This window comes from Callospermophilus lateralis, chromosome 17 (genome assembly GCF_048772815.1).
Source record: "Callospermophilus lateralis isolate mCalLat2 chromosome 17, mCalLat2.hap1, whole genome shotgun sequence".
Lineage (NCBI taxonomy): Eukaryota > Metazoa > Chordata > Mammalia > Rodentia > Sciuridae > Callospermophilus > Callospermophilus lateralis.
Window position 1 is genome coordinate 53,281,253 of NC_135321.1, and position 20,344 is coordinate 53,301,596.

At 41.1% G+C, this 20,344-nt stretch overlaps 1 protein-coding gene across 8 annotated transcripts in view; it reads right to left on the reverse strand.

Moving 5' to 3' along the window:
- Epb41l3 (erythrocyte membrane protein band 4.1 like 3) overlaps positions 1-20,344 on the reverse strand; it is a 227,939-nt gene that overhangs the window by 142,882 nt on the left and 64,713 nt on the right. For 5 of the 8 annotated variants that reach the window (XM_076837135.2, XM_076837136.2, XM_076837137.2 and 2 more), the window contains exon 1: positions 1,513-1,596. The exons of the other annotated variants lie outside the window; for them this stretch is intronic. The gene's annotated coding sequence lies outside the window, so the exon portion shown is untranslated. Of the gene's footprint in view, positions 1-1,512; positions 1,597-20,344 lie in introns of those variants that run through there. 8 annotated transcript variants of the gene reach the window in all.

Sequence of the window (20,344 nt, forward strand, 5' to 3'; positions counted from 1 at the left end):
GAGACAAACTCCAGCACACCTGGATGCCTCAGAGACCCTAAAATGGGCCCAAAAGAAGGACAGGAAGGATATCTGCAAAAGCAATTCCGCAAGACTAATGTAAAAAAGCTGAAACACCAACTTAAACACGTAATGGAAGCACTGCATTAGCAGGACTGCCTGGCTCTCTCAGGATTTCCCAGCCCAGCCTCCACACGTAATTAATACCACATGTTTTCTTTATCATTCTATTTGTTCCGCAACAATCTCTTCCCAACTTTAACCCTGGCCTGCAAAGGCAGGAAAAACCTCTAGTAAACTTCAGATCCCTACATCTAAGAGAAAGGGAAAGAATGCTCCCCACCGCAAAGGACCACAGTTACAATTTACTAGGTAACCACACCCACCGCATTGCAGAAGCCATGAACTTGGCGCGGGGGTGAGAAGTGGGGAGAGGGAAGGGGGTAAGGAAGAAGTAGGGCGAGATTAAGACAGGAAACCCGAGAAAGCGAGCCCCTACGGCAAAAGCCAGGAAACACTAGTCCGAACTGGTTGAGACCCCGACTCCAGCGGTCCCAAGTCCCGGCCTCCCCACCCCCACCGCCGCAGAACCGCCTTCGCAGACACCTCCCAAGGCAGCTCGCAGCGCGGCAGGCAGCAGGCGCCAGGTGAGCAGCACCCTGCCGCGCCCTGGGCTTGGCCTGCCCGCGGGGAGGAGGCAGGGGTTAGGAGACCCGCAGGTGCCCAGACCCAAGAAACCTCGTTCTGACGCTTCCCTCTCCTCCCCCTCCCCCCACCGCCGGGCTGTGCTCCCGCTGCCGACCGGGGACGCTGCCCCAGTTTGGGGAAGAAGCAAGTTACATAAAAGCGGTCAGCTCCGCCGTGGAGCAAGGATGCTTTGTGCCCCGCGCACCTTACCGGCCCCACGCCGCACCCGCCAGCGACTGCACCCGGGATGAGCCCGCAGTCGCTGGGCGCTGGGCGCTGGGCGCTGGGCCCCTCCCGCAGCGGGCCACACGCCCAGGGCGGCGCCGCAGTGTCGCCCCCCGCCCTCCGCACCTCCCAGCACGGAAAGCTCGCTCCCTAGCGCTTGCCCCCAACCCCTGGAGTAACTTAAAACATGGCGCCCCGAAACGGGAATTTGCGCAAATTGGCAGAGAAAGGACGCGGGGACAGAGTCGCCCCTTTCGGCCAGGGCTCCGAGGGAGGCCCCCAGGCCGGAGGCCGGGCTCCGGCTACGCGCGCCGGCCCTGGCGATGCTTCGAAGCGCCCGGTAGAGCGAGCAAGTCCCCCGGAGCGGAGCGCAGTGTACTGATGGCCCAGCCCGGCGGGGGTCCCGGGGCGGGCGGCAGTGGGGAACGCGGGCCGCACTGCGCGCTGGGCTCCCGCAATTCAGGCGGCCGCGCGGCTCCGGAGCCACGCGTCAGCCGCACAGCCCAGCGCGCCTCGCCCCCAACCTCGGGGTCGTCCTTCGCACCTCGGAAATCAGAGACCCCCTTGGAATCCTCCCTCTGCGTGAGGCAGAAAAGTTACCTGGGGTCGGCCGGGAGGCCGGGCAAGCCGCGGCGTGGGGACCAGGCTCGGGCTCGCGTCCTGGTCGGCGGTGCGCAGGAGACGGCGTGGGGAGGAAGCCGCAGCCCAGGGCTGCTCGCCGCGGCTCCCCCCGCCCCCCTTGCAAGAGACACCGAGGCTCCGCGGAGCTGCGGCGGGGCCCACGCCCAGACAGGGTGCAAAGAAAGCCAACCTCGTCCCCACTTCCCTCTCAGGCGCGGGGGAGGGGGCCACCGCAGTACTTTAGGACAGTTATATTGGAACAGCCTTCTCCGTCCTGGCGCAGCATCAGGCTCAGGGGACAACGCCTGGAGACAGTTGCCAATATCCTTAGCCTTTGCATTTCCACTTAGGTAACTGCTGGGCCTCTATATCCCCTTCTCTTCTCCTCCCAGACCCCTCTGTGGGAAAGGAGGGAGGGGTATTCCGGTGACCTTCAGGTGAGTTATTTATTGGCTTAGGGACTACAGAGTTTTTTCCCCCCTTTTAAAATTCAAATTGGATGTGCCTTGCACAGGATGTGGGCTCCAGAAATGTTAATAGATAAGACTTAAATTAAAGCTTGATAAAAAGAGGTTTTCTAGTCTGTTAGTAATTCAGCTACTCCGTCCAACTCAGCTACTCAGCTTTCTGCAGAAATGGAAAGAAGGGGAATCACACACTGACTTGTAGGTGAAAGAAGATGGTCATTTCACAGTCTTGAAGCTCTAAGGCGTATTTATATAAGAATTTTTAAGCCCTTTACAAACCACCCAGTCACCCCTTCACAAGCTCAAAGACAATAAGGAATGGCAGAGGGATTCACAAAAATATTGTATTTAACAATGGGTGCCAAAGATGTGATGCAGAATAAATGCCTCTGGTGGAGATGAGTAGGTTGATCTTTCAGCCAGGCCTCAGGAAGTGGGGAGACTTGACCTGGGGTTCTAAGATAAGAAAGCTTCAATAGAAAAGGGAGGTGGCATTTGATTACCTTGCCTTGGAAGGATGGTCAACTTCTATGAGGGACAAGATTGGAAAATTATCCTTACTGTATTGCTATAGAGTTTAGCAAACTACATTTTGTAGAAGACATGTTACTTCAGGAAATATTGAGTGAGAAAGTTTGAATTAAGTCATTTAAAAAAAAAAATAACCAGAGGGCACTTCAAAGATTAGAATTGATGGGCAAATACCAGGTTGGGAGGAGACTGTGGCACTGATCCAAGTGCCAAAAGTAATGAAGACCTAGACTCTTTCAAGTGACAGATAAGGTGACATTCCAAATATTGGATACATTGGAGGGTCACCTATATTGGCCTCAAGAAATCTACATGAATGTTAAAGACATACATATCACATGCACATATGTGGCAGGGTGTGTGTGTGTGTTACATACAAGATCTATGAATGAAGAAGCTCTCCTTTGAAAGTGGACTTGAACAAACCATATTGTTTACAATAAACACAAAGTTGTCATTATCATTAGAGACACAGATGGGTTCATACTTCCATTCATTTTATTGCAGCATTTTTGTTAATTTTTTTTAATTGCAAGCAAACTGTTCTCTCCATGACTCATGAATCTTAATCTTTGTGGTGATAAAAATCAATGATAGTATATGAATGACTTTTTCCTAAGGGGTAAAAAAGTTAGACTACTAGGTATTCTATTTCAAAAGTGAGAAATACATAGCTGGTTATCATAATAGTTCATGAGTTCAAGAATTGGAGTATAAAGAGAGCTGCTGCATAGTTTAATAGTAAATCTGGGAAATAATTATTATGAAACTCTTTGGGCTTGACCAAGGTTCTCCACTATTCTTTTGTGTTTGTTTTTCCTAGCACAGCTATGGAGAAAAATAAATACCAAACACATGAACGACACACGAACAGGGCATACCTCCCTTGGCAACTGGCTTGCATCTCTGAAACAATGCTGTCTTCCTTCTACCTTGTTAACATTATGCAGGATCCCATCTTAGTCATCTCTGTCTCCCCACAGTGCCTTACTGGGTACATTGCAAGCCAAGCACTTATTTTTGCTAAATCAATGAATGGACATTCAATAATGAAAGAACTACACTGACATTTTTCTTTAGGGTTCAGTTTTTTTCAGATAGAAAGAAAATAAAGGACTAGTTCCAGAGTTCCATGTGCTTCAATAAATTAGGGATCCATAAAACTATAAGACATATAATGTCTGCTGAGGAGAAGCAATAATGAAAACCCAAATTCTCATCAGCATAAAAAATAATGATATCTTCCATTTGAACAGAGAAGGAAGGTGAGAAAGTAGAAGCATGGTGGTGACACAATGAGTTAGATGTGCTTTCTTTTCTGGAGGTCTGATTTTTCCCTATGTCCCTCTATCACAAAGAGACCCATTTAGATCCCCAGATAAGTCTTTATTCTTGTCAATGCAAAACTCATTGTGCTTTTTCAAGCAGTTAAAGACAAAATAGTTCTTGGGCTCCCTGCCACCCTGGGGAATACCTTTCACACAGTTCCAAAGTTAGTGCTGATTTGGTACCAGAGCTCAGTACTTTAGACTCCTAGTTAATTATATCCAGACAACACTACTGGAATGTTATACAAATGTTGAAATACTTTGTGAGAATTGTTTCACTTCAGTTTAGGTCTTAAGATGTCCATTCTTGTCTCCTCCACTATACTCAGGCTTACTCTACAGCACACTATTTTGTTTATGGCCTTCCTATAATTGCTCTACTGGAAGCCAATAAGCCATTCTAACTTCTAGCCACAGTGCAGCCAATGGGTGCAGCTTTCTTCAGGTAAGATGTGTGTAAACCTATACCCACACTGAAGAATCAGGATCCCCTGTGAACCTCCATCCAACCACAAGCATCAACAGAATACTGACTCATTGGGACTCTGCCTCTTTAATAGCAAGGATAACATCAACATGATAGCCAAGGGAAGGAAGGACAGAATTTGCAGTTTGTATTGACAGCCATGTGGTCAGCCTCATGACCTGAGAAACATCCAAAATTTCCCCTAAATATGAGGGCTGAAGGAATAGTGAAGCTTGACCAAACCCTCCAAATGTTACCCTTCTAAGCATATACACTCATTTGTCCTCATTTATTCAACCTCAGCTGCTGCCTTAGTAAAATGTTAACAACACTTGCAGTAACTGGTTAAGGCTGATTTTATGCTCAGAATCATGTCAGGCATGAGAATTGCATTTCAAATCCTTGAAATCAGAGCAGGACTTCAGCCACAGCATTATTGGAGACCATAAATAAGAGAAATTCAGGGATGAATGCGTGATTCAAAAGCAACAAGCTTATCCTTCTGAAATAAAAATTCATTTACAAATTTCTAGATTCTAAGAATAGTGTTAAGTTTATAGCTCATTAAGACTTCCAGATGCTGTCTTCATTCTGGTTGTGTATACACTACTTCAGGGGTCTGCATACATGGTGCAAACACAGATGCAAAATGAAATAAAAAGCCACTGATCAGTATGAATGCAACACACACTGTACAAAGACATGTACATTAGCAGGAGCAAGATTGGACATGCTAACACCATCAAAAAAAGTCATTCCCATTCATCAGAAATTTGTATTTCCCTCCTTTCTTTTTATACTCTTTATAATAATAGCCATAAAGGTGAGGCCAATAATTATTATGCAAGTTTCATTATATTAAAATATTTTTATTAATTATTTTTACATCCTCCACTTCTAGTATATTTTAGAAATGGGCCTGAGCACTTTTAAATTGAATAATTTCTAACAATAAAATCATGGGGGTTATTGCAATGCTCAGTTCTTTATAATGTTGAAAGGCTCAATAATTCTATTCTTCTTCTCTTAAATAAAAATGAGAATCCATACGACCATTGGGGTGGGGGTGCTGGGAATTAAACCAAAGACTGCTTTACCACTGAGTTATATCCCCATACCTTTTAACATATTTTTTTGAGACAGAGTCTCACTGAGTTGCTTAAGGCCTCACTGTTACTTAGGGTCTCACTAAGTTGCTGAGGCTAACCTTGAACCTGCAATCCTGCTGCCTCAGCCTCCCGAGTTGCTGGGATTACAGGCATGTGCCACCAAACCTAGTACATTAAGAATGTTTTCCATTTAGGGATATATATAAACAGAATAGTAAATATGAATAATGGGGGTTGGTCATCTGTAGTTTTATTCAATTCAACTCCCCAAAAACATAAATTAAGAATGTTTTATACTGGGAAATTTTATATGCATGGTAAAATATAAAAGAATTGGAGTTGGTAATCTGTAATATTAAATTCAAGTTCCAAACAGATGATTGCTACTGGGTTATGCCAAGATACTTAACATTTTAATCACTTCTCCCAAAAACAACATAAAATAAATGCCATCGAGCCCCTCCATGTTGTAAATAATCCTAATCAGCCATTGTATTTCATTCCAACAGCTATCAACAAGAATTAACAGAGGAAAAAAAGAATGAGTAAGTAGGAAGAGGCATTCTGGCTTATTAACTTTCTAGTGCTATCTTCAGGTTTACATTGCCCTCTTTAGGCAAATACATGATGGTTAACTTTTAGACAAGAAGTCTACAGTAATAACTACTCTGAGGGAAAAAAAAAATGTCAGTCTTGCCTCTTAATTTGATTTCTCTTTTCCAACACTTTTCTCCTTTCCAGTGGCCACATGATGTGTATTTGCCAGCGTGGTTACCACCTGAAAAATGGGATTGCACTGGAATCCACAGCTTCCTGAATGCTCTGGAAATCAATGAAAACATCATCTTCAATGTCTATGTCCCTTGAAATAAATTTGTTTCATAGGTCAAAGCCATTTGAGAACCAGCCATAGTGGTTCAAGATGTTATTAGGGATTTTCCTGAATATCCAAAGATGACTCGTTTAAAGGTAATAGATTGGAAAAGAATACTGGAGTTTCTCAAACTAGGTTGCCTGCAGTTGACTAAGTTGCATATGTCAATAATAAATTTAGAAGGTGATAAACATATTCACACCATTTATATCAGAGTGCTCATTAATAATGTAAATTTATGAATTCAGCCCCAGATTAAGCAAATTATAAGGTCTGGGATGGGGTCCAAAAAGCAGGCCATTATGAACAAGCTCTCCAGATGATTATAATTCCCATTGACTTTTGAGAGCCAGCTGACGTCAGCAATCCCACAGGTGACAAAGGGTATACAGAGGTTCATAGAAACTAGAATAGAAAAAAAAAATGGTATCAAAAGGCCTCATTGTTACACCCAGGTGCCTGAATTGAAGACAGTCTACACCCCAACAGTCAGTTCACATTTTGCAGAAGAGTGATTGCTTGGATCCTGTCATTGTATGCATCAGGATGCAACAGCAGTTCATTAGCAGTAAGTATGGTAATAAATAACAATGAAAGATTGTTCTGTTCCCTGTTCCAGCAATAATTGCATTAGATGCCCATTTATTGAAGATTGCAGTAACAGTATAGCTCTGACCTTAATTCCTAAGCACACAAAACATCTTTACAAAGATGCCAAGGGGTGTCTCATTAAAATGGGAAGTTGGGGACTAATTGCTGGCATTTTGGGTTAAATATGAAATCTGACTGTTGTAAACCCATGAAATAGACACTTTAACATAATTAATACCTTTTGGTATAACATAATTAATGTAAAAAGACATTTCTGTACTAATTAGTGAACAAATTAAATAAATTGACCAGGGGGTACATCTTTCCATCCTTAAGCACAATGTAAGGAATTTTGTTTCAAAAAATATATACATCATTAATCAGTAAGTTAAATCAACAAGTTGGTGATGTTATTGAATAGGCATTGTGTTTTTCACATCAATTTGTAAAATTATTTTGATTTTTATGGTTGATGAGACCTAAAAGCACAAGAAATTTGAGTCTGGTTTTATATATATATATATATATATATATATATATATATATATATATATATATATATATATATCTGAAGCAACATGAGGAATGAGGGGCATCATAAATATCTTCTTTTATTAAAGTGGTGTTAAAGAATGAGATTTCAGGGCGAGGATATATAGCTCGGTTGGTAGAGTGCTTGCCTCGCGTGCATAAGGCCCTGGGTTCAATCCCCAGTACCACAAACAAAGAGAGAGAGAGAGAGAGAGAGATTTCAGCTCATTAAAAGAGGGCCGCCATTCTAATATGGGCCACACTGTGTTTGAGCAGTAGACTCTGCAGCTATAATGTTCAAAGAGATAATACCAGATGACATCTGTGCTCTAGAAGATTCCTCTATCAAGAAGGCATTTGGGCAAGATCATCCATGTCCAACTCTAGATGAAATTGTTTTCCAAGAGTCTGTCACTCGGGAACCAGGGCATTATTGATTCTACACTATTTGAGGTAGCAACTCCAATGTTGACTTTAAGAAGATATGTGTGCATTTATGTGTCTTTTGAATATCCTACAAAACTTCTCTATTATGGATTGAGATAAAATTTGGCACTAGTTCACTGCATTTTCTTCATAAATCTCATGATAGTATATGCCAACTCTTTAGAAAGATTTCTTCTCTGATTTATCAACTGTAACCTATTTTGTGTCCTAATGTCTCTCGTCTGACTTTTTTTTTTTTTAACCTCTGAGCCAGGCTTTATTGAGTTAACTTAGGTGGCTGAGCATGATACTGTTTTTTGAGTCAAATTATAAACATCCAGAACAGAAAACCACTAAGCTTCTCTCTAAATTTTCCCAGGTGTCACAATGCCTATTTCCAAATTGAAGCCAACAAGCAATACATGTGCCACATTACATTCTAATGAGTGCCATTATGGCTTAATGGATACCCTATTAGGTAATGTTTTAGAATCACACGGCCCTCAAATTTCCACTTTTGTCAATATCAGTATCATCTGAAATATTCTTTCTATTCTTAATCATGGCTGAGCATTAGAAGAATCACTTGGGTTTTTAAAAACAGTAAATTTTTAAAAATCATGTTATATGCATATATAAATATACCACAGGGAATTTCACCTTTAAAGAAAAAGAGCCAATCAAATACAAATCAATGGATGAGTGAAAGGAAGTCTAGCAGAGTAGAGGAAGGAGAACAGGGAGGTCAGGAACGAAAAGGTGGCGATCATGAACTGAAATTGAATTCCATGCATGTTGATTTTGTTGGGATGAACCTAACTACTATGTATAACTATAAAGCTCTAATAAAAAGAAAGAAAGAAAGAAAAAAGAAAAATATAGCATTAAAATAAAAAGTATTCTGTTTTAATTTAGAATTTTTAATACAGTATTTTCCCAAGAAATAAATAATAATTTTAAAATTAAAAAAAACACTAGCTAAAGTTAATTATCATAGCAGGGAGATAGGTACATATGGATTTGTGATATAATTCTTTATATATATATATTTTTTTATTTTTTTTTAGTTGTAGGTGGACACAATATCTTTATTTTATTTTTATGTGGTGCTGAGGACCAAACCCAATGCCTCATGCATGCGAGGCAAGCGCTCTAACTCTGAGCCACAGCCACAGCCCTATATGATATAATTCTTTATACATTGGACATATTTGAATTATTTCATAATGTTATGATTTGGATGTGAAATGTCTCCCAAAAGCTCCCATTAATGCAGGAATATTCAAATATAAAATGATTGGATTGTGAGAACTATAACTTAATCACTATATCCTAGTTTGAATGGACTGACTGGGTGGTAAGTGTAAGCAGGTGGGGTGTGGCTGGAAGAGGTGGGTCACTGTTTTTTTTCCTGTAGCCCCTCCCCCCACCCTCTGTTTCCAACTCCACTCTGAGCTGAGCAGCTTCCCTCCCCTGGGCCTTCCCAAAGCTTGCTGCTTTGCTTGGCCCCAGAATCAGCCTCTATGGACTGAGACCTCCACAACCATGAGCCCCAAATAAACTTTCCCTCCTCCAAGTTCTTCTTGTCAGGTATTTTGGTCACAGCAATGCAAACACTAACTAAAACACATAATTAAAAGTTTAAATTAGAAAGAAACTTTTAAATACTGATACTTGATGTTTACCCTGATTTGATTATAACACAGTATATACATGCACAGCATTATCATTCTGTACTTGATATTAGCTCAAAACCTCCGAGTAGTGGGGCCCAAACAACAGTATATTCCAACCTCTTCCCAAGTGATTTGCTTGTGTAGGCAGAGTTGAGAAACAGGAGTAATAGAGGACTAAAGTACAATGTTTAAGAACTCCTCAAAAATCATTATGTCAAAGAGATACCTGCACACCCATGTTTATTGCAGCACTGTTCACAAAAGCCAAGATATGGAATCATCCAAGGCTTCCACTGGTTGATGAAGAGTTATAAAACATTTAAAAAAAAAAAAAATATATATATATATATATATATATGATACACACACACACACACACACACACACACACACACATTTTGTGGAATTCCGTTCAGCCATTGTGGCAAAACAGATGACACTGGAGGACCGTCATGTTAAGTGACATAAGCTGGGTACAGAAGACAACACCACATGTTCTCATATTTGAAGCTAAAAAGAAGTTGAACTGATACAAGAAAAGAGTAGAAGAGAGGTCACTAGAGGCTGGAAAGGATGGGAAGAGGTGGGATCATGAGGACCTAAATAGAATTAGATTGAGGAATTGGCTCTAGTGCTCTTTAGCACAGTAGGGTGACACTGGTCTACAGGAAATTTTTGTGGGTTTCAAAACAACTAGAGTAATCCAAAGGTACCCAACTCATAGAGATGATAAAAGTTGGAGGAGAAGGAAATGCTGATTACTATAATTTGATCATTATACATCATATATATATATATATATATATATATATATATATATCAAGTTATCACATTAGACTCTGTAAACATGTATAGATATTGTGTGTCAATTTTTAAAATTCTGAAAAAAAAGAATTTCTCAGAAGAAGAATGTCATAAAAATAAACACTAATAGGAGGTACTTATTTATATTTTTAAGAGATTACTCATAGTACTTGGTAAAAGGTACTAGATTAAGCATATCTGTGCCCCACCTCTACGAAGCGAGCGGTTTTGGAGCACACATGGGGTATGCTTTGGCAGTGTCTGCCATCAGATTTGTTGGTGCTCACACTAGGGAAAACCTATTACTGTTCCTGGCTGCCCCCTTCTCAGTAATGTGTCAATAAAATGCTGGCATATTTCACAATTGGCGTAAAGAACTCACATAGCACACAAAATATCATGACTAGAATTTCAACAACTCTTCAAACACCCCAAAGAAAAAAGAAATATCATCCATGGTTTAATTCCAAGTTCCTGTGTGATGTGGAGAAGATACTCATGAGCACACATTATTTTAGGTGATAAATGATAGGAGGTTCTAGCATGTACTTTGCGATGAAATACATAAGAATGGTTGAAAAATTGGAGGAGTCTGAGGGAAATTGTGTCTAAACAGAACATGAACATTTTATGAATTGGCTCTAGCGACGTTTCCCCAGGGTGTTCAGACACTGGGATAACTACATCACGGTACCTTCACACATTCATCTCTGCTGTTATCCTGGGACCTTTGTAGTTGTCCTCCAAACAAAAGATATTGTGAGTCTCGTAAAACATAAACCAGACCACAGCACTCATTTGTTCAAAGTCCCCCAAGGCCTCCAGGACCTGCGTTATCTGCTGTCACCTTACTCAATCACTGCATCCTGACTGCATCTGCCAACCACATTCCCCTGTCTCTCTGGAGGCCCTGGTCTCTTTGCCTTTCCGTGGTTGACCAGGCACGCCTCCACCTTCGACTTTTGTACCAGTCCAGTGTTTGCTCAGGAGTCAATATTCAAAGAGGCCTACCCCCATTTCCTTAAGATAATCGTGACCAGGCTTCTCTGTGATCAGGGCTTGGTCTCAAACTTGGTGCTGTTAGGAGGTAGAACCTCTAAGAGGTGGAACAGAATGGGAGATCTTCAGGTCACCAGGGGCATAACTTTTAAAAGGATTGTAAACCCCCTTTTCTTCCTCTTTTTTACTTCCTGATCATGAGGTGGGTGGTTTTGCTCTGCTCCTTCCAGTGATGTTCTGACTAACCACAGGTCCACAGTCAGGGGGGAACTGAAACCTCCAAAACTGGTGAGCCAAAGTAAGCTTTTTCTCTTTGTAAGCCGATTATCTCAGGTGATTGTTACAGTGACAAAAAGCTGACTCATACAACAGCCTCCCCCTCCCCACTCCTGCCCCCTTAATTTATTTGCATTTTTCAAATAAAACCTTGTTGCCTGACAAACCATTTCATTTCCTTATTTATTATGTTTAATGTCTGTTATTATGTTTAATGATGTTGATCTCACAAAAGTAGGGGTCTCCTATTCTCCAGGTGTGCCAATCATCTAGGACAGTCCCTGGCAAAGGAGAGGTGTTACGATTCAGACTCTAAGGGTCCACCAAAGGCTTATGCATTAAAGGCTTGGTCCCCATCTAATGGCACTATTAGGAGTGGTGGTTCTTTAAGAGATGGGGCCTAATGGGAGGAAGTTAGGTCTTTGGGTGTGTGCCCATAAGGGAATATGAGGACTTTGGCCCCTTCTTCTCTCTCTCTTTGCTTCCCAGCCTCCAAGAGGGGAGAAGCTTTGCCTCACCAAGTGTTCCCACCATGATGTTCTCCCTCACCACAGGTCCCAAAGCAGCAGAGCCAGCCGATCATGTACTGAAACCCCTGAAACCATGAAGCAAAATAACTCTTTCCTCCTTTAAGTTATTTTTCTCAGGTGTTTTGTCACAGTGATGAAAAAAAAAAATGACTAACACAGAGTCATTTGGTCCATGTGTGTTGAATGGAAAAATGAAAAGAGCAGCAGGGAGGGCAAAATATGGGACTCTGTGAGAAGGTGATTTGAGGGCCAGGTTCAGAATTGAAAGTTAGACTGCCCAGGATTGAGATTAGACACAAGGAGGGACCTGGGAGGGGGAAACTAAACCTAAGAGGGAGGGATGAATATATTATAAAAATGTGTATGGTATAGATATTTGACACATATTAATCCTCCCTTATGTGTGGGGGACACACACCAAGACCTCAGTGGATGCCTAAATCTTCAGATAGTACTAAACCCTATATAGACTACATTTTCCCTGCAGACCTTTGGTAAAGTTTAATTTGTCAATTAGGCACAGTAAGAGATTGACAACAATAACTAACACTAAAATAGGATAATTACAACAATATACAGAAAGATACGTATGGTCTCTGTCAAAATATCTTATTACAATTATACTGTACTCACCCTTCTTGCTGACAGCAGGTAAGTATGGAAAGCAAAACCAGGGACCTGGGGGGACTCCTGCATATTGCTTCCATCCAATGATGGAACTGATTTGGGCAAAACCACCCTAAAAACCTCCCAATCCTCACTCCTGAACCAACTCAGGTGACACCATCAGGGCCCCTCTTCCATCATCCACCCAGAGATAAGAGGACAGAGTGGTGGAGCCACCCCTCTGCATGGGCCACTGGGACCTTCCCTAATAACAGGGGGACGATGAGCATTTATCTTCTCAGGACAAAAGAAAGTGTGCAGGGATCTGAGCAGGGCTGTCTTTGCTCCTGCGCCCCAATGGCAATGACCACCGCAGTGGAAAATGTCAGGTCATCTGAAGCAGAAGGGTCCAGGCGAATATTAGTTCTCATATCAATGGTTGCCGTGGTGATATCTATGAAGATTTGGCAATAATCAGGTAGTGGATCCTTTTCAGAGAGGATGGTGAAGGAAAAGAAGTCGCAATCCACCCTCCGTCCTCACACATCCCTCTCACCCCACTTACTCCCATGAAATGGCTCACTTCTTTTGATTGTGCTTGGCATGCCCACGGAAGATGAATTTTAGAGTGTATCATTTCGGGCTCGAAGCCTGGGCTGTCTTTCCATGTGGTCTGCATTAAGGTTTTATCTGGTGATTCACAGTCTTCTTTCAAACGTCACCCTTCATCTTGCCTACTGATCCTCAGACGTTTCTTCCACCAGGACACCCAAGTTCTAGGGCCTCCCACCCTCCGGGAGGAATTGTCTCTATGTAGTAGCCATTGACTACTTTATTGCTACGGCCATCCTTCAAACACACGTTAGGAGATTAGGGGTGAGTATAGGGATATCCTGACCCCTCCTCTACCCCACCACTAGATGGCAAGCTCTGTGAGGGCAGTGGCTCTCTCCTACTCAGGTTTGTGTTTTCCCATGTCAGGAACAAAGCGTATTAATCCTAATAGAAACTGAAGGAAGCCCAGCACCAGGAGCTACTGAGCTTGGAGAACAATGCCACTCATCAGTCAGGCAAAATGGAAACCCAGGCAAGGCGTCTTCCAGGCACCTAGCTCTCCCTGATCTCCTTGTGGATCTATTACCAAGTCCTGTGCATCTCCCTGGATCTGTCCACATCCCTTCTATGTCCTGTAATAGTGTCTCCTTGGGCCTCTAATCCACTTCCTTCCCACATGAGTAAGTTCTCCCTGACCCTTCCAGGGTGCTGTCTGTCACACCTGCCACCACATTCCTATCCTGGGTTCTCAGGGAAAGGGCAACACTCCTCAGTGCCCAGAGTGCTCCCTTCCTATGCTCCAGGCAGCTGGGCCACCTTTCCATTCTTCATTTTTAATGTCCCTAATTGGATCACGCATCCTCATGAGAGGGGTCTGGTAGGACCAGTCCCTTTGCTTTCCCGTGGTCACCACTGTGCCCAAGCACTGTCTGTGTGACCACTCAATCAACCACTGTCTCCTTTCACTAGAATCAAGTCCCAACGAGGAACCTGGGCCACTTCAGCCCACCACTGTGTCCCCAGCCTGCATACCACCTGGCATGTGGGAGATAGTGAATCATTTTGATAAACAAATATCGATGGGCTTCCATTATTGGAAATAGTCCTGCACCTAAATGTTTTTAGCCTGTTCAGCAGGTAGCCAAGGATTCCCTATTTCTGCAAAATGTAAAAGAACAAGCAAACAATTAGACGAAAAAAAAAAAGTCAACAAGGTTTTTTCAGATCTTGGACACTTAAGCGAGACTTATAATAGACACTCAAATATCCAAATATTTATCTACAGCATTTGCAAATATGGACTGAGCACCAACTCAGGGTGGGGGACAAGTCGGGCCATTAATGGTACTTTATCTTTCAAGAGCCCCAACCAAGCCACATCCCCTAGTGGCAGAGCTGGAGTGGGAATATTTGGTGTTGAAATGCTGCCCCCAGAGAGGGAGAATGAAGTGACCCAACTCTTTGGTGCAGTGGCTCAACCTCTGAATTGCACTTGACTGACTTGCATTTATTCCCTGGATTACCATCATTTAATACTGTTAAGAAAGTTAGAGGGTAGGGCTGGGGTTATGGCTCAGTGGTAGAGCTTGCCTAGCATGTGTGAGGCCCTGCATTCAATCCTCAGTACCCCATAAAAAGATAAATAAAAATAAAAGGTATTGTGTCCATCTACAACTAAGGAAAATATTTTTTAAAAAAGAAAGAAAGTGCAGAACAACAAGAGACATCTATACGGTGATCTGTGATGGACTGAGGGAACCCAGGACAGACAAGAGTATCTCTGTCTGCCATGGACCTGGGTGGGGGACAGAGCAGAAATCCATAGACTTAGCCCTGCGCCTGTTCCTCCCTTTGCCAGTGCATGACCTCGTGTAGGCTGCCTTGCTTCATCTCCTTTTATCTGCTTTCTCATCTCTAAACTGAGTGACTAAACATGCTTCAAGGATCATTGAGAGAATTAAATGAAATAATTCATGTAAAAAGCACTTAGGAAGCTCTAAATGCCACATAATGCCCTCTAATGGGGTATCGCACCATTGTCGTCCATTGACTGACTCACAGTCAAAGCCCTTGGCCACTCTGTCTCCACCAGCACAGCCAGAGGGTCCCTGAGTTCTCCCTCTCTTGTTTTACCTCTATCAACACAGAGAAGCAGACCCTCAGCAGAGAAGCCCTTGGAGAACCAGCCCATTCAGCAAAGGGAAAGACGAGGCTCACTTCTCAAACTTTTTGAATGGTTAAAGTGCTAGTTCGAGAGTCTAAAAGAAGTAGTTCTGCCTGGCATGGTGGCGCATGCCTGTAATCCCAGCAGCGAGGGAGACTGAGATAGGAGGATTCCAAGTTCAGAGCCAGCCTCAGCAGTGGTGAGGTGCTAAGCAACTCAGTGAGACTCTATCTCTAAATAAAATATAAAATATGGCTGGGGATGTGGCTCAGTGTTGAGTGCCCCTAATGCTCAATCCCTGGTACCCAAGGGGGGGAAAATTACTTCCAAAAAGATATTGAACAACAGAACCATCTTTACTCACAATTACTACTATCATTTACTGAGCACTTACTATGTGTTGGGCACTCTGTAAGCTCTTTACATATATTCTATCACTTCAGATTCAAAAAATGCCTAACTGTTATACCCATCTTACAGGGGGTTGGACAACTTGCCTGAAATCACAACTAGGTAAAAGGCCAAACTACACTTAACTGCATGGATAGTTTTAACATTGGAACTCCATATCTTCAGGTTTCCTATTCCCAGGTTCAATCAAACACAGAATAAAAAAATATTCAGGAAAAAAATGTGTCTGTACTGAACGTACACAAATTTTTTCCTTGACCTTATTCCATAAACAATACAGTGTAACAACTACTTACATAGCATTTGCATTGTATTAAATATTATCAGTAATCTGGAGATGTTTTAAAGTATATAGGAGGATGTGTGGAGGTTATATGCAAATACTATGTGGGATTTTATGTAAGGGACTTGAGCATCTGTGGGGTTCTGGAACCAGTCCCCCACATACCTAGGAATGACTATACTTGAGTAGTACCTTCCTGTCCAAGAAGATGGCATTTCTTTGAATGTATATACTCAATATATTTATTTTTAAAAATGGTTAAGCTTCATCATATCTATATGAAGACAAATCACCTCAAATTTTCAGGATTAGTTGACTCTGGGCTCAAACCACTAAGAACAGAGCTTTGCAAATGTACAGAAATTTCCAAGGCTGAGAGGAACAAGAATAGCATCCTTCCAAGAGGGAAGCAGAAATAAGCCTAATAAAAACCTGAAAAGGGGTGGCAGATAATGACATTTGTATCCAGGCATGATTATGCTTTTGTGGAGCATGTAAGCCTATATTATACAGAAATATTATATATGTTCTATATTTAACTATATAAAGCTGCAAAGTCTATGTGCTAAGAGCAGAGACTGGGCATTGAGAGCAAGTTTACGTGAGGCTCTGGAAGTTGATTAATCCTCAAGGCCTCAATGTCTTCATTGCAAAATGAGGATGATCATGGTCCCCTCTTCATGGAATACTTGAGAATCAAATACACAAGGCTATTCCAACTGTGCCCAACATGCAGTAAGCAAAAGTAAGTTAGTTACTGTTATTAACATTTATGTAAAAATACATTAATTTTTTTGAAGAGTCATTATCTGGAAGAGGTCATAATAGGACCACATTCATATTCTACAGATGAACTTGATCTTTGTCAGTGTGTAATTCAATTAGACTACATCAAGTGTTTGAACATCAGGAGTATTCTCCTTGCCAAGATCACACAGTGTCTACAATTAATTAAATAATAGTTACTAAAGTGAAGAGTTTTCAAAACTATATCTGTATAAGCCCTGGAAAAAGAATAATTTGGCATGCATTTCTTATGAAGATGAATAGACATCTTTTTTTCCCCTCCAATAGAAGACTTTGTGATCTTCAAAATATTTGGCCACAGTTTTGCTTTTACAAAGTTGAAGCAGCCACATTTACTTCAAAGTTACTGACCAAGAAAAATAGATTTACTATTTTATCTGCTGAACTATTCCATATCATTTAGTTGGGTCTCAGTAAAAACGTTATTTACAAATGAATGGAGAAAGAAATCTTCCTTGCTTTCCTATTTTGGAGCATTGATTTAAGGAGAGAGAGAGGGAGAAACACACACACACACACACACACACACACAGCGGGGGTATACCCTAGAGGATCTACTCTACAGTATAGGAAGCTCTTGCTTCTTAACCAACCTTACAATGTATTGGGATCATGAACACCCAGATAACTTAAGACAATGCTTCCTAGTAAAAATTCCCCAAATGGCAGTTTGTTAAAATCAAATCCCATAATCTATCCAGACTTCAAGCATGTCATGGATTAAATAGGCTTTTGTCCAGATACCTGGGTTGCCAATCACTAAAACATTCTTTCTAAAGGAAAATGTCTTCTGAGTTCTAAATAATCAATCGATGAATGAACTTCTGGATGTACATGTGTATAAATTCATGACCATTTGGTATAATACAAAATCATCTTGCAGATCATATCAATCACATAACATTTACTTGGTTACCTCCCTAGAAAAACCTATCAATGATCAACAAGATTATTGAGGGTTTAATGACTGTCCCAGATTCTCATATAGGATCCAAATAAAATAGTTCTCATTTCCCACATAATAGATAGTTTTTCTAGTAAGACCAGAGAAAATGTATTCTGTGTTCACCTATACAGTGACTTCAGTTGTCACATTCAAAATTTTCGTTTTTTGCACTCTAGCAAGACCATGTTATTTAGCTTAGCATTATGTGATTTCTCTTTTCATCTTATTTTGATCTTTAGCTGAAGTAACTGACACCATCCAGATGTGATAATACATGGCCCTCTCTTGACCTTGCCCAATATGACCTTTCCATACAGAATTTCCTTTCCCTACAAGTTCTGTCAGAATTCGTTTGCTGGCTTAGGTTCTTCCATAACTCTGACTTAGAAAAATGCAGAGAGTAATTTAAGGTGTTTGTGTAAAAGGATGATATAAAAATGGAAATAGCACAAGAGCTGATTAAAGCTAAACCTAAAATTAGATGGGTTCCCTTGATTAATGGCATAGCAACAGTCTGATGAGTGATGGATGAAGAGCCGCCACATCGACACTAATCTAGATGCACTAACTTTGAGAGTAGAAAAACTCTTATCCTCACCTTAAAGTTCATTTTTAAGAAGAAGCTCCCTCGAAGACAATTTTGGCAGCTCTATCAACTTGATAAGAGCAACTTTTTTAATTTTAACTTTTTCAAACTGAATTCACTCTGTAGGAAGAGACAACCGGTTACCGAGCTCAGTCAAAGCCCCAGGTAAAGTACCAGTTCATCTAAATAGGGGAATTAAGCATACAGATACTAAAAGTTCTAGAGAACACTGCAGGATGCCCCGCCATACCATTTGCAGCACCATTCTGAAAATCTACATTTGTTCAGGTACGTTGATCAGGAAGGGGAACATTTGCACATTTATTGAAAGGAAATTAAATGGTATGTTGTTATGTGACTGGAATGTTACATTCCATACTTTACAGGGTAATTTCCAACACTTTGTGTTGTGTGGGGGAGGGAGGAACACACTCTCTTCTGGGGTTGTCTTTTGACCACATAAGGCAAACTTTCCATGAGAAGTCCCAAACTTCTAAAAGATTAGTTATAGGCTTCTTCTGATATTATACATAGTTGTAATTAATTTTTAAAATTTGCTTTATTTGCTGAGCAACCTGAGGTACCGGAAAGTAAGAAAGTACTTAACAAAAAAAAAAAAAAAAAAAAAAAAAAAGAGAAGGGACACATAAAAAGGACAGCAATGGAGCCAACCTGAAGAGCTTCTTATGGCCAGGACTGAACAATTGGAATGATTATAACCAATTGTATTGGATTATAACCCGAAGAATAAGGTAAATACTCATGTGTTCATACTCTGTAAATAGATGATTAAGTAAATAAATAAAAAGAGGAAAAAAAAGACTTCTTCTTTACAGAAGAATTCCATTTAACAACTATGGGAGGAACGAGGCAACTAGAAAAATCACCACTAGAAAACCACTGGAGTAATTATTACAGGGAAGATCCAGGGAGGGATGAATGCTACAATTAGTGGGTATAAATTTAAATTGCATTGTTTCAAAGCATCTCCCCTCAAATATTTCTTAATTGCAAAGGGAAACATGTTACAAATGCAGTAGAGAAAGCCAATGGCCACCGTCTTAACCAAGTGATCAAAGTTAATGTCATCAGTAATAAGATGCGGGGAGTTCATGTGGCCTGGATATGGCACAGGTTTGAGGGGGTGGAAAACATCATCTCTGTAGACTCTTCCCAGAAATGCAAATCCTGAATCTCATTGTAGAAAAAAACATGAGACAAATCCAATTTGATGGGCATCCTACAAAATACAGGTCTGGAAAGACAAGAAAAACAGAATTGTCATTGATTGAAGGAGACTAACAAGATTCCCAGTAACTCAACTAAACATGCAAAGTTGGACCCCAGATTGGAACAGAAAAAGGAAAAACTCGTGGAAAAACCATGAAGTATGAACAAAATTTGTGTTTAGGTAATAGTATTGTACCAATGTCAAGATCTTAGTTTTAATTATTCTTCTATATTTATGTAAGTTCTTAACATTAGGGTAGATGGGTGCGGGATATAGGAGAACCCTGTATTTCTTTTACTCCTCCTCTTTAAGTCTTATTTCAAAATAAAAAGTAAGATGAAAAACATGAAAGATTAAGAAAAAAGAAAACTTGCTTTGCTACTGTGTATCCAGACCGTGTTGTAGTTTAAAAGATGGACCTGGAGATAAATAATCAAAGTAGGGATTACAACTAGTTTAAATAAATGAAAATTGGCCATATAACCTGGTTCCATTCCTCACTATGAGCTGTGTGACTGTCTCTTTAAGGCTCAGCTTCTTCATGCATCAAGAGGGCAGGGGGCAGGGTACTTGCCTCATAGAGCCAGAAAGGATGACTGAATAAAATACACACA